This window comes from Coenobita brevimanus, chromosome 84 (assembly GCF_032717465.1).
Source record: "Coenobita brevimanus isolate Jiangsu-jjx chromosome 84, ASM3271746v2, whole genome shotgun sequence".
NCBI classification, from domain to species: Eukaryota; Metazoa; Arthropoda; class Malacostraca; order Decapoda; family Coenobitidae; genus Coenobita; species Coenobita brevimanus.
Genome location: NC_137037.1, coordinates 40755108 through 40767488, shown reverse-complemented (window position 1 = coordinate 40767488; position 12381 = coordinate 40755108).

The window sequence follows — 12381 nt, the reverse complement described above, 5'->3', positions numbered from 1 at the left end:
GCACAGATTCAGCGCTCGCTTTTATATTAGTTTTACCTACACGTGTCAGCTGAAGATTACTCGAGTGTGGAAGGGACTTGGGGATTCAATCGTGGACTTCACGTTTCTGATGTGGTAAGTGTGTGCACCTCATTTTTGTCATAGTCGACTGACAATTACTTATTCGTACTATTCTTTCACCTTGTCAGAATGAGGACGTTTTAGTTTTTTTCTGTGTACTATCTCCAGATGGTTGTTTTCAGCTTAAAAGAGATTTATGGAACTGGAAGTTTGGACATTTCCAGCACTAGTTCCATTATTATAAGATGTCTTTCCTAAGCCGAATAAAAGTACCTGAAAGTAGCAAGACTAAACTTTATATAAGAATTCCTCATGATGAACTGATACAAATCGTTGGTCGCCATAACATCAAAACGTGAAAGAGGTGATTTGTGTTTGGCCACGTCTGACTGGACTAAGGAGGCTAACAATAGACAGATAGATGGATAGAATGATAGACAGATGGACAGACAGATAGGCAGATTTCTGGGATCCACGGCGCTATTGCATTGTCTTCTGGTCGGGTCAGATGATGTCGGAGATGTGAGGGAACGAAAAATAACTGAGACACGGGGACTAACTGGCTAGGCATTGTTTTCCTCATGTTATTGTTTCTGAGCCTGTGTGTGTGTGTGTGTGTGTGTGTGTGTGTGTGTGTGAGAGTGTGTGAGTGTGTGAGTGTGTGAGTGTGAGTGTGTGTGTGTGTGTGTGTGTGTGTGTGTGTGTGTGTGTGTGTGTGTGTGTGTGTGTGTGTGTGTGTGTGTGTGTGTGTGTGTGTGAGTGAAGCTGCAAGCCATCTTTTGGTGGTCCAAGGTTAGTGGCGGGGATAGCAGGATGGTGGATGCATCGGTGGGTGGGGGAGGGGAGCAGGTTAGGCAGACGGGGGTAGATGTGTGTAGTGGATGGGTTGGGTGGGTGTGGTGGGCAAAAGGAGTGGAGTTGGCAAAGTGGGTGTGGTGGGCAAAAGGAGTGGAGTTGGCAAAGTGGGTGTGGTGGGCGGGCAGGGTGTGGTGGGTAGGCAGAGTGGGGTTGGTAGATTGATGATGTAGGGTAGGGGAAGGTGGGTGGGTGTGCAGGGTAGGATGTGTGTTTCTTTCTTCGGCCACACTTAGTCATCCAGTCATATTGGCACGTCGGAGTGAGTTCAGTGGGAAATGATTCGGCATTGTCGCACCTTCGCTCGGGGATAGATGAAACGAATCTGCAAATAAATAAAAGAAAACCAACTTAGACTTAACCAACTTTGGCTTAACATTAATATACCAGAATACCTTAATTTGTCTGTGGGGGGGACGACGAAGGTGCTACGTTGCCGAGTCTTCTCTCGAGGCGCTCGATCCAACAATGCCAATATGATGGGATTACCAAATATTTCCCCCCCCCAAAAAAAAAAAAATGTGGGCGGGACGAGTCGGGGTTGGGTGGTCGGGTGGGTTTCATGGGTGTGTGGGTGGTCTTACTAGGCAGGTGGGTGGACTCTGGGTGGGTGGTCTGATGTGTGGCTTCCCAGAGGTCAAGCCAGGGGACAGGCTTAACACACTGGGTAAGTAAATGGGCGGGTGGGTGGATAGAGGGAAAATATGTCCATTGGCGAGTAGGTCTAGTGATGAAATTGGTCTTTGGTTAATGTAGGTCCATGTAGGAAAGTAGGTCCATAAGGGATGTCCTTGGGGTGTAATGGGCCCAAGAGGAAATGTAGGTCTGATGGGTGAATAGATGCATGGTGAAGCAAGTCCGTGTGATAATTAGTCCATGTGGGGGTTTGGTGTGGTCTTTGGGGGAGAAAACAGGTCCATGGGGAAAAGTAGGCCCATGAAGAAAATAAGTCCATGGAGAAAATAGGTCCATGAGAGGAAAAATAGGTCCATATGGAAATCATCATGAACATGTCATTTACGGGAAAATAGGCCCATAGCAGCAAATAGGTCCAATGGGAAAATAGGTCCATGGGGGAAAATAACCCCATTAGGAAAACAAGTCCATAGGGAAAAAGGTCCATGTGATAAAAAAGGTTTATGTGAGAATCAAGTCCATGGGAGAAACAGGTCCATGGGAGAAACAAGTCCATGGGAGAAACAAGTCCATGGAAGAATCAAGTCCATGGGAGAAACAGGTCCATGGGAGAAACAGGTTCATGGAAGAAACAGGTCCATGAGAGAAACAGGTCCATGGGAGAAACAAGTCCATGGGAGAAACAGGTCCATGGGAGAAACAGGTCCATGGAAGAAACAGGTTCATGGGAGAATATAGGTTCATGGGGGACAATAAGTCTATGGGGAAAATAGGTTCATGGGTGAAAATAGGTTCATGGGTGAAAATAGTTCCAAGAGGGAAATGGTTCCAGGAAGAAAATGGTCCAGTGGAGAAAATAGGTCCAATGGGAGAATAGGTCTAAGGTGGAAAATTGGTCGGTGAGGCGATGATCCCTGTCTGGTGTAGATGGAGACTGTCTTAGGTGGTAGTTAACATTACTTTAGAACACTTTTGGCAAATTTGAAGTACGTGTCTCTTTAAAGTGGTCGCTGACCTTTAGATTCTGACTGCAATGTAGCGTTTATATAGTTGTTTACGGATGTCTTAATAAATAACAGGTGGTGACTATACTCTGTTCACTTTACCTTTGCCTAAAACTGCCATCTTTCCATCTTGAATGCAGAGTTTTAACAATAGATTAACTCTAGAATATGATGCAAGTCGCGAATAAGTACTACAGAAAGGATGTAAAGCCACAGTATTGCCTTTTTCTGTCAATGAACTACGTAAAATGAGCTGGAAAAGGGTGAAAATTGGGAGAAGTTAAAGAGATTGCATTTTAGCAGTATGGGACACAGGGTCGCAGGCTTCACCCTTTGTTAGATTAATGTCTGGCGACTGCGTAACAACATTAACTCTCAGGCTCAATAAATCGTCTGGCATTAGCTTGAATAAAATACTGGAGTTGCACCGACTATGAGAAGGTTAAAAATGACCATATTAACAATCATACTCCTATGACTCACTCTCGGCTGAATGATTGTTTGACTTTAGCTACAGTAGAATGCTATAGTTATGACGATGATTAATGGTGACGATTATCAACCACTGTGACTCACTATCAGCTTAATAATGTCGATGGAGTTAGCTGGAACAGAATAAAAAAGCTGTCCTAATTATGAGAGGAATACCAGTACTATGCTGCTCGGATTCTATCTGGGTGATTAGACATGAGGAAGTTGTGTTATGCAGGCTGTATTATATCTAATGTTAGCATGCCTAGTCATCATCACCATCATCATCATCAGCAGCAGCAGCAGCAGCAGCAGCAGCAGCATGAGCAGCTACAACATTGTATCGTCATCACCTTCGTCGTCCTTATCGTCATCATCATCATCCGTTAGCCATGAGAAGCAAAATGAGTCTGTAATTCTGGGAAAAGAAGCGATGGATATAATGTAGGGAATGTAATATATCTAAGTAGTTAATACTTGCGGGAAAAGTGTCAGTATTTTTCATAAATAGACAAACGAAAGCAAAATAGTTATTCATTATTACCTAAGGATGCTGCGCATGGGTTGTTGCTAGCAAGGTACTTAGCGTACCGCCTTTCGCCTACCGGATCCTAGTCGCGAAGCTCATAGGTCCAACAATTCGAGTTCCCTCTACGTCAACTATTAAAGACGCCCTACACCACTGCACACGCAGGACGAAAGGCACAATGGGGTAAGTCTCTCATCATAAAGGTTTCATATATTACTGTAATTTTGTTGTTGCCAGACGGATTTATTCAGCTTATGAGAATCTTATGAGTAGTAAAGGGGAGAATTTAGGTTGTATAACCTCTCCATTTTGAAAAGTTTTCTTTAGTGACTAAAAGATTTGAAGATAGCAATAACAGAATATAACAGAGGTCATCGCAATGAAGGAGTTAAATATTTCAGTCACACTAAACCAGGAGATTTTACCGGTCTGAGTAAAATAGTAGCACTCTCGATAAATCCTATCGTTGCGTTGGATTCATTTAGGCTTTTTATTTACGCCGTAACCAGGCAATTTTATTCATCTGAATAAAATACTGGCAGTCAATGGGTTAACACCTTCAGTATGATTACTTATTCTTTATAATAGTCTTGTTACATTATATTCAATTTTAGAGGAAAGCTTCAAAGTTGGATAGCTGTCATTAACTCGTATTTCTAAGGGTCATTCCTATGCTAAATAAAACCATGTGGACTTGGCAAATAAAATAAGATAAAATAAAACGGCACAGTACTGAATAGACTGAACGCAATTTCAGTACACCGCCATTCTTGTTTTACCCAAATGACGACAACAGCGGGACTATTATTTGGAGCGTAATTTTTGCGTGCGGTCATGCGTAAACCCGCTGCCAGCCACAATAACATCAGCTCTCATCTGCCTCTAAATTAAACCGCAATTATTTTTTTTTTCAAGTATCATTCTCTGGCCAGCGCTCCCTGCTACTTTATTAGATACACATGGATACAGACGCAATATCCCTCCAGGAAAAGAGGTTAGTTTGGATGCTGTTTCGATTTGGGTTTATGTCTCGGGGGGAGACATCGGTTTTCCCCTTAATTATCGGGAAGGACATCGGCTCTACTCAACTGTCGGAGGAGGACATCAGTTTGACGCTTAACTATCGGAGGACGACATCGGTTTTACCCTTAACTATCGGGGAACGATATCGGTTTACCCTTAACTACCAGGGACATCATCAAATATACCCTTACCTATCGGGGGCGACATCGGTTTTATCCTTAACTATCGGGGGACGACATCGGTTTACCTTTAACTATCGGGGGACGACATCGGTTTTTCCTTAACTATCGGGGATGGACATCAGCGCTACTTTAAGCACCGCCAGCCTACTTGACCCTGGCCAAAGCTCAAGTGATTTTATAAGGGGAAACATTATAAGATTTTACTAGCCACTGAAACTCTCTCGTGGTCTGAGGGTTATGTTAATTCCACCTTTAGGATCATTATTTAGTGTCTTGATTGCTTGCCTAGCTATATATGTGAAAGCTTCATTTACCGTATATGCATTAGTTATCACTTTCATCCTGTAAGTGTTTCTAGTCGTTTGTATATCGCAGTGGAAAATGGAAGTGTCTCCTTTGAGCTGTATCGATGATCATGTTTATCCTGTAACTGTTCCTGGCTATTTCTCACCTCATTCATACATGGAAATATATATCCTCTTATGTCCTTTATCATCATTATCGATTTGTTTGTAACCCCTTCGCCACTATGAAGTTTTTTATTTATTTATTATTTTTTTTTTTTTTGCTACCTGTGGATGATTTTCTTGGCGTGAAGGAAAGATTTTTTTTTTTTTTTTTCGAAACTGGTGGACTAGTTATAACCTCCATCAACCTTTCTTACACCAGCAGGTATACCATAACCGGAATATATACAAGAGGTCACAGGTTTCACTATGGAGATCGTGGCACTGATTGGGAAAGTTTTTCAGACTTCCGCAGTCGTCACTCTCTCTTGCCTCCAGGTATATGGCGGAAACACCTAGAGTATCATAATTTCCACACCATTTTTCCCTCCCTGCTCCGTTTCTAACCAGACTGATTATTCTTCGGTCGGATATAGTTAAGGATAAATTATTGTACACAAGTTTGCTTCTCCGGCAGTCTTATAAATGTGGGTTTAGTACACATGGAGTTATCCTGTCAAATACCTCTCGTGATATCCCCTCCACCTCGCCCTAATACCACACTTTTCACGTGCCTGATGGATTGTTCTACGCTTATTAAATGAGTTTCCCCCTCCTGCACCGTGATATTGTGTGTTCTGCGGGTGTACGTGATATATTGCATGGGTGTCCCCTTCTGCCGTGTGTTACTGCGTGTTTCTTTCTCTCTCTCTCTCTCTGTATGTGTGTGGGTGGGTGGGTGTGTGTGTTGGTGTTTCTGTCTGTCTGTGCTTTTCCGTCTATCTGCTTGTCTGTCTGTTTCATATTAGGATTACTTACCATTCCATACAGTAACACCCGGAAACGATGACCCTGAAGGCCAAGCAAGAGTAGGTTAAAAAAAAAAAAAAATGACAGCTATAGACAACTGACAAAAGGAGGGTGAAATGATCCTTTAGGTGATATACAAGTTTCCTCCTTCTGCGCTGTTATTTTCGATGCTCTGTGAGAATATAGTATTATCGTCAGTTTAGAATGATATATGTCACTGCTTCCTTACTATACTGACTTAGTCAAATTTGGCCTAAAATTGCCTTCTCCTCATCTTGAATGATCTTTTGTAACGATAGATTAACAATGAAATGTGATGGTTGTCACGAAAAAGTGCTGTGAAGGAGATGTAGAACAGGAGAATTGTCTTTTTCTGCCACTGAGGATCACGAAATATGCTGCAAAAGCGTGAAAATTTAATCGTGGCTGGGTGAAATTCTATAAACCTAATGAAGTAGGAATGAGTCTCCGTGGTTACCAGTCAAATCAGCCCTCTAGGAATGAGTCTCCGTGGTTACTAGTCAAATCAGCCCTCTAGGAATGAGTCTCCGTGGTTACTAGTCAAATCAGCCCTCTAGGAATGAGTCTCCGTGGTTACTAATCAAATCAGCCCTCTAGGAATGAGTCTCCGTGGTTACTAGTCAAATTAACCCTCTAGGAATGAATCTCCGTGGTTACTAGTCAAATCAGCCCTCTAGTCTGGCTACATTTGCCCATCAGCTGAGTTGAATATTGTTTGGAATCTTTGTCACATTCGAGTAAACGCACTATAGTATCTCATCGGCTTAGAAGGTATACCTCTACCTTACCAGTTCAGCTATACTATGACACGGTAATAAAAACAGTGAAAACTATGTTGGTATATAAATTCAATAAGTAATATAAGAGAGAATTTTAAGGTGTAATATGCAAAGTATAGTGTGGTCCGTGAAATGCGGTCCAGTAGAAACTCACCTGGCCTTACCTTGTTCGTTGCGGGGACGACTCAATCTGCTGGTGTGGGCATGGGTGTGGTAGCGGGTGTAGGAAATGAAACAGTGATACCGGACAAACATTGATAACACTGAGCCGTCCTGCCAGCATACTAGAAATTACCTTATGGCTTGAAGAGAAGTGCTATATACGGATCACCGTGTACACACACTCAAAAAGTATCGTTACAGAGGGGTTCGATGAGTTTCATACTGAACAATCCAGCTGTCACGGTAGGGTTGGAGTAAGGCTGTTATCAAACGTTTCATTCATGGTGTCAGTTTGTATCATGCAGAAGGTGTAACGTTACAGTGTGGGTACATCGCTAAGGAAGGAGGTGCTAGGCCTACGTAAAGGTGGTCCAAATCACTCCGCTGGGTGATTTCTCGTGTGTTGTGGAGGCGGCTTACTCAGCGTGTCTACCCTGCATCATTTATTTATTTCCTACTCCCACCACATCCACGCCCACACAAGCAGACTGTGCCGTTTCCGCAGCTCATGTACATCCACCACACGAGTTTCTAGTGGTGCGCTGCCTACATACCACCCTGTCCTAATATATTATCAGTAGCCTTCCTGTACTGAGTTACTGAGTGCACGGTTACTATTTCATTTACTCTATATTTAACACTTTTAAGCGACACATTATATTAGTTTACCCTTCCTGCAGTACGGGATGTGGTGTAGTTGAGTCTGTCCTTCCTGCAGCATGTACTGTAGGAGAGTCTGTCCTTGCAGTATGTACTGCAGGTGAGTCTGTCCTTTCTGCAGCATGTAGTGTAGGTACGTTTGTCCTTCTTGCAGTATGTAGTGTAGGTGAATTTGTCCCTCTTGCAGTATGTAGTGCGAAAAGACCCACCGACATGTCTTAAGAGTACCAGAGCTAATGCCAATACACTGGTTCTGTATGAGACAGCTCTAGCATGGATTTAATATGGACGGTGGGTGTTAGCACCGAAGTGGTGGCATGTGGAGGTTTATAGTACTCAGGACTACTGGGCCTCAGGAAACGGGCTGTATAGCCTGTGCCCAGAGTTGGACACACACACAAAAAGGTGAGTTTGCCCTTCCCGCAGGATGTTGTATAAGTGAGTTTACCCTTTCTGAGGTATGTAGTATAGGTTAGTTTATCCTTCCTGCAGCACTAGTATATTATGTGTGTTTATCCTTCCTGCAGCACTAGTATATTATGTGTTTATCCTTCCTGCAGCACTAGTATATTATGTGTGGTTATCCTTCCTGCAGCACTAGTATATTATGTGTGGTTATCCTTCCTGCAGCACTAGTATATTATGTGTGGTTATCCTTCCTGCAGCACTAGTATATTATGTGTGGTTATCCTTCCTGCAGCATGTAGTATATTATGTGTTTATCCTTCCTGCAGCACTAGTATACTATGTGTGTTTATCCTTCCTGCAGCACTAGTATACTATGTGTTTATCCTTCCTGCAGCACTAGTATATTATGTGTGGTTATCCTTCCTGCAGCACTAGTATATTATGTGTGGTTATCCTTCCTGCAGCACTAGTATACTATGTGTGTTTATCCTTCCTGCAGCATGTAGTATATGTAAGTTTACCCTTCTTGCCGTGTATTATTGTTACTGCGTGTTCTGTGAGCATTTTACTTTTTATTTACTCCTTTTTAAAGCGACATATTACAAAAGTTTCCCCTTCCTCCATGCAGTAAGTAGCGAAGGGGAGCTGACCTTTCCTGCAGGTTATTGTTGTGTGTTTTGTGGGTCTCATGTTTGGTGAGGATGATACATGACCCTACAGTCGTGGTCAGATATATTCTTCTACATATGTGGGGTTCAGAATGGAGTGAGGGTCTTGCTTGTTTGATGATGATGATGATGATGATTTTATCATTATTATTATTATTATTATTATTATTATTTTATTGTTATCATTATTGTTATTACTATTGTTATTATTATTATTATTATTATTATTATTATTATTATTACTATTATTATTATCATCATCATCATCATCATCATCAGCAGCAGCAGCATTCTTCTTCATCTTCTAGAATGTCCCAGTCAGATTGACTACCTTCAACAGGCGATTCCCAGTAGGTGACTGGATGATGTTCCTATCGTGTAATGCCATCATGGAACGTTCACTGACTAGTTACCCTTAACCATACTGGTTTATGGTAGCCTAGCCTCTGCCCCCTGCACCTCAAGGGGAAGAAAATGTAATTGGCTGTTACTGTTTACTGTTGCTGGGAAGATCGCTTTAACACTCTCGGACTCTTAGGACTCAGTCTCAGGTGAATAAAATCGCCCGTTAGCCAGAATACAATACTAGAGTCGCCCGCAACAAGAGAGGGTTAAGTCTGATATCCCTTAACATGTCTGGGATTCCGATCTCATGCGACCTGATTCCAGTTCGATTACAGCAGATGACTCTACCAAGATCCGTGTATGGCTGGACAAAGAATCAAGTCAGACTAACGACTTGTGCTTTGTGGGTGCACTTGAGTATTATATTCAGTGTACCCCACAAGATAACTTTCCTCAGCATTAAGAAAGTCTAGCGGTGAAAGTGTTTAATTACTGACCACAACTATGAAACTCGCTTGATAAATATTAATATGACCTTTTCGTTGTAATGAAGAGGGACGCCTTCATTAGATGGCAGCGATATAACAGGGCGATGGAGCTGCCCGGTTATGTTAGTGTTCCTCGGTTCCCTCCCTAACCCCCGAAAGGACGATGGTGCAATGAAGGAGAATGATACTTTCAGCCCTCAGTCCATCGGGTTCACGTCCACATGAGCCTGGGGTTGCAACTACTATTACTGCTCCTGTCCCTTGGCTACGGTGACATTATTATTATTATTATTATTATTTATTATTATTGTTATCAATTTAGCGATTTTATTTTAATTACGAGAGACCCAAACTATAAAGGTGTTAAAGAAGGCAATATCTAATCTCTCCAGTTCTAAAAATCAGTCCTGAGATGAAGAAACACATCTGAAGAGCAAGAACAAAATAAAATTATGTTAGGGGATGGAAAGGGTTAAAAGAAGTCCCACTAGTTTTGGACACCGATACCAGACAGTGTAAATGAGTTAATGACCTCAACTGTACCTTGTTTGCAAAGCAGTGTAAAAATATGCAGCCCTTTTGTCTGTACTGAATTTAGAGATTGAACTGTCCAATATTAATTACCGACTGATTGCATAAACACCAAAAACACGAATACACTGAGATTTCTTTATATATAACAATAATTTATTTTCTTAACCATGTGTATGTTTCAAAGTAGCGTGGAATTTTTATATCAGTCTGTCTGTCTGTCTTTCTGCCAAACATCTCCTAATCTGCTTAGTTGTTAGCCTATTTATATGTCTGTGAATAGAACAAATGATTATTATCCTGCCTTTCTCTCTGTCTGTCGTCTGCCTGTCTGTCTGTGTCTCTGTCTCTCTGTCTCTGTCTGTCTGTCTGTCTGTCTGTCTCTGTCTCTGTCTGTCTGTCTGTCTGTCTGCCTCTGTCTCTGTCTCTGTCTGTCTGTCTGTCTGTCTCTCTCTCTCTGTCTGTCTGTCTGTCTGTCTCTCTCTTTGTCTACCCGTAGTTCTCCGATAACGCACTGTCTTCCATGACTCACACTCAGCTGAAAATTATCATCTAGAACTGTCCCAACCACGAGAGGGCATTTCTAATAAAACTAATACTTCCAGACCCCAAAGACTACTGAATAAAACCTTCTGGCATTAGCGAGAAAAGAACAAGGGCTAAATTTCAGACCGTGGAACAGTTACAGGGATAGTGAGGTCAAAAGAGGGTTAATTTGCGAGCAGTGTTATTAAGCATCAATTAACGTAGGGGGATAAATTGCACACGCTTTTTGGAACAGTGATATGGGGAGGGATAATCCATCTGAACAATTCCCGGCAATTTGAATCAGCTAATCTACATCGTTATCAAGCCATTTGTTTGTTTATCTAGTGCACTATCTCTGTCCATCTCTACATCTGTCTGACTGCCTATCGCTCTATCTGTCCATCTATCTGTTTATCTATTCATCTGTCTGTCTATCTGTCAGTCTGTTTAGCCATCAATGAACCGGTCAATCAATTAATCAATCTATCAGTCAATCTATCTATTTATCATTTAAAAGAAACTTATCAGAGTCCCATCGTAATTAATCGAGCAATGACAAACCCAGACAATACAATGTCTGGGAAATAATATAAAGTGAAATCTGTTTATTATTATTATTATTATTATTATTATTATTATTATTATTATTATCATTATTTCCCATAATATTTGTCAAAAAAAAAAAAAAAAACATACCCGGTATGATTGTTTTGGTAGTATGTTTTCTTTATGCCTTCTCTGATTTACCTGTTAATTTCTAGGAGAGAGAGAGAGAGAGAGAGAGAGAGAGAGAGAGAGAGAGAGAGAGAGAGAGAGAGAATATAAGAAGAGAATATAATTACGGCGTTGAAAGCAAGAGAACGAGTTTCCGGATAGCAGTGTTGAAAAATGAAATAGCTCTATTCTTAAGCCAACCAACTCTCTCTCTCTTTCTCTCTCTCTGTCTCTCTCTCCTCCTTGCTCAAACCACTTCGTTTCTCCCACAATTTCGAGATGTGGAATTCAGTGCATTTGCGGAAATGTTTGAGAGAAAGGGGGGAAAGACAGGAATGACTGATAAACAGATAGATAAATAGAAAGTAAATAGATAAACTTACGGAATAATTGATTTGCAGTTTGAGATACATGGACTGATGGATGGTCAAGATACTGACTGATGGATATATAGATAAATGAATAAATAAGTAAATAATACACAAATAAATAATAGATAAATAAATAAATATATATATGAACATAAATTCGTACATAAATACGAATGTATATACTTTATATATATATATATATATATATATATATATATATATATATATATATATATATATATATACGAGCATATGCATGCAAACAAGACCAGTAAATGTATAATGGATATATGAAGGGTATGAGGGACTGATAATAGTTAGGCAGACAAGGAAAAAGATGAGTGGACGTTAGACAGAGGGATTAACTGGGGGATAGAAGGAAGGTAGACGGATAGATAAGCAGACTAATAGATACTTCGGTAGTGAGGCAGACAAATAAATTGGCAGAATTATACATAAACAGACACAGACGGACAGGCAGCAGGCCAACCTCCGGACATCCAGATAACTGTACAGGCAGAGAGATGAAAAAGTATATGGATGATCAGATAAATGTACAGATAAGAGACGGATTCCATGAATGATTACTGTTACGATTTGGCCTGAATTATACAAATGGATGCACTATATGCCTTTAGCTTATGTGTCTGTCACCCATAATAGGTAAACAGAGAGAGGGATATATTGACT